General features: G+C 43.2%; 1 long non-coding RNA gene across 1 annotated transcript in view; it reads left to right on the top strand.

Annotated features, from left to right (window-relative positions):
• Positions 1-981: 981 nt before the first annotated feature.
• Positions 982-3,141, top strand: part of LOC107571257 (uncharacterized) — an 8,171-nt gene continuing 6,011 nt past the window's right edge. The window contains exon 1 of the long non-coding RNA XR_001607154.1: positions 982-1,057. This is a non-coding gene — a long non-coding RNA (uncharacterized lncRNA). The remainder of the gene's footprint in view (positions 1,058-3,141) is intronic.

Raw genomic sequence — 3,141 nt, 5'->3', positions numbered from 1 at the left:
TCAGTGGCAAATCCTTTAAATATAAAAACGTACTTACAGTCTGTGAGTCAGAACAGCCGGCATTGTAGTCTACTCTCCCAGGATCAGGAAACAGTCCTCCATAAAATGTGCTGCACACATCTGAATATTTGGGTTGAACTGTTCTGGAACAGTGTTGTAAATACAACTTAAAGGGGTGGTTGATTGCGATTTCACTTTTTTAACGTTAGTTAGGGTGTACTCACACTAGGCATTTTGAACCGTGCCCGAGCGCGATTGACCCCCAAAGCCCGGTTCGTTTGACTAGTGTGAGCGCTCCGTGCCAGCACGGTTCGGTTAGCACGGTTCGGTTGGGCTCGGGCACGGTTCGTTTAGCACGGTTCAGTTGGGCTCGGGCGCGGTTCGTTTAGCACGGTTCGGTTGGGCTCACGGTTCAGTTGGGCTCGGGCACGGTTCGTTTAGCACGGTTCGGTTGGGCTCGGTTTGTTTAGCATGGTTCAGTTGGGCTCGGGCGCGGTTCGTTTAGTACGGTTCGGTTGGGCTCACGGTTCAGTTGGGCTCGGGCACGGTTCGTTTAGTACGGTTCGGTTGGGCTCATGGTTCAGTTGGGCTCGGGCACGGTTCGTTTAGCACAGTTCGGTTGGGCTCGGGCGCAGTACGCATGCAGTGTGAGCGCTAACCGTGCCAGAGCACGGAACAGATACTATTTTGTGTGCTCTACTGTCATCATTACGACCACAAACATATTCTATTACTACTACTACACTACACTTTTCAATTAATTTAATTTAATCAAGTATATTTAGGTTTATAATGGGTCTGGTTCTTACTTATTGATGAACAGGAAATGTAGTTTGCGAGTAAGCTTCAAATTATTTAATTAACGTCAGCTGCCTCCATGATAATTTTCTGATACATACAAGTGAAAATCAATGCACGGCATAAATTATAAATGAATTATTATTAATTATTCAGCATAATATTAGCGAAAGTGGTTTTCTCCGTTATCTCATACATGACGTAAGCGTGCTCCGGTCCGGAATGTTTAGTGCAAGTGTGAGTGCAGGCCAGCGGGGGAGTGGGGAGGGGGATAATCGCGCTCGGTTCAAGGCAAGCGTGCCTAGTGTGAGTACACCCTTAGTGTGTAATGTTGCTGTTTGAGCATAAACAGTATCTGCAAAGTTGCTGCGCTGAAAGTTCATTGCAAACGGAGGTATCGTCTTTTAAAATTCTGGCAGTTTAATGCCTACAAAAACGGCTTGTAGGGACTACAACGAGTTACTGCCCGGGTTCGTGACATCACAAACCCAGCCAAACCCCGCCCTCGGGAACATGCAACAAAGGGAGCGAGGCCATGCTGTGCTGCTTTAGAGAAGAGGAAGAGAAAACTAAAGGTGCATGTAAAAATCTATTCATATATGAATTAGGGCTGCACGATTCTTGCTAAAATGTGAATCACGATTTTTCCCCATGGGAATCACGATTCTCATTTTTTCAACCAAAATTTATTGCACTCAAGTACAAAAAAAACAAAAAAAAACAAAACACAGGACATTCAGTATAATAAAGGGCTGGAGTAACAAAAAATGGTCTCTTTTCTTTATTTTAGACCCCTTAAAGTGAACAACTTAAAAGCTTTATGTTTTTGAACATAAGAGAACGTTAACAATAATAAATAAAAATAGCTAAATAGAACCTGTGCTTTTTGCTCCAATCGGCACAAAACCTTAAAGGTTCTTGGCCAAGAACACTAACCTATCAACATTTCGAGGTTTCAGGGAGGAACGCAGGCATGTTACAATGTTCCCCCCTGTGCTGAAAACCCTTTCTGATGGGGAACTTGTAGCAGTGACACAGAGGTATTTCCTTGCCAGCACAGACAGTTTGGGATATTGTCCCTTGTGTTCCTTCCACCAAACTAAGGGGTCATCTTCGCTGTTAATGTTTCTTGTGAGCAGATATGAGCCTAGCTCCATGTCAACATCATTCTCTTGAGAAGAAGCATCAGATGGTCTGCTGCCTCACTGCCCTTTGCTGCTTTAAAAAAACTGCCTAAGGTCTTTCTCTACTTTTCTACGGGGGGCAGTGAAGACTGGGTGCTGGGGGCAGTAGTGGGGGGACTTTGCTGGAAAAGAGAAAAGATCACTTAAAAATCTCAATAGTCTACACTTGCTAACAAAAGTAACATCTCAGCAGTTAAAAACTAAAGTGGGTTAGCTAAATCCAATTTCAATTATTTGCAGCTTTAAACAATGTAGCCTAATGTAAATTTCTTACTCTGTGAGACAAAGTGTATCGTGAATCATGTAAAGATATACTTACCATAGCAATGCTAGTCATCTCATTCGTCAGTCTGTCCTTGACACTGACTTTGTTGTCCTCACCGACACAGTCCAGTTTAAACCGTGGATCCACTACGCCTTATTCAGCCCGCCGCCATTTTGATTCGAAAACGAGGCTGTGAGGGTAAACAGGAAATCACAACAACAGGACATGGCTGTGTGGACTTCAGGGTTCGTACGGTCATGAAAAACCTGGAAAAGTCATGGAATTTTAAAACACCAATTTCCAGGCTTGGAAAAGTTTTGGAAAAATAAATAAACCCAGAAAGTTTGAGAAAAGTCATTGAAATCTATTTCACAAAACTCTGTATAATAGAATTGTGTTTAATCAGGTCCTGAATTTCGGTGCGGGATTGCGCAGAGGCTATATCACATAGTTTTACTCATTCCCGCAGCTTTTGACTTTAAAATTATGGATATTCACACATTTATTCAATAGCCTATAGCATGTAGGTTTGATGAGTAAATAATCAAACCTACAGACTGAGTCCAGTCCACACAGACTGATCAAATCAGTCATTTGAAAACAGCGTGAGTGATTCAGCTGTACGTGTCTTCTCTCTTTGACTTTTTTTTTCAAATGGCTTCACATCGGCGCATCTTGTCTGCGCTACAAGAGCTGCTGCACGCTGCGATACAAGACTTTCACTCGCGTTTCGGGACAGTTGACAGAATAGTCACTTGCCTAATCGGGTCATTGTTGCATCGTCAGAAAATGTTATTATTTATTTGCACGTCTTTTTAAGCTATTCGGTACTCGCACACTCCAGAGGCGGTGCGCAGTCACATCCAAAGTGCGCTCGTGCGTATATGAGTATTG

Source organism: Sinocyclocheilus grahami, unplaced genomic scaffold, assembly GCF_001515645.1.
Source record: "Sinocyclocheilus grahami isolate Dianchi unplaced genomic scaffold, SAMN03320097.WGS_v1.1 scaffold1572.1, whole genome shotgun sequence".
NCBI lineage: Eukaryota > Metazoa > Chordata > Actinopteri > Cypriniformes > Cyprinidae > Sinocyclocheilus > Sinocyclocheilus grahami.
The sequence above is the reverse complement of the archived record's forward strand: the minus strand, read 5'-3'. Positions and strand labels throughout refer to the sequence as shown.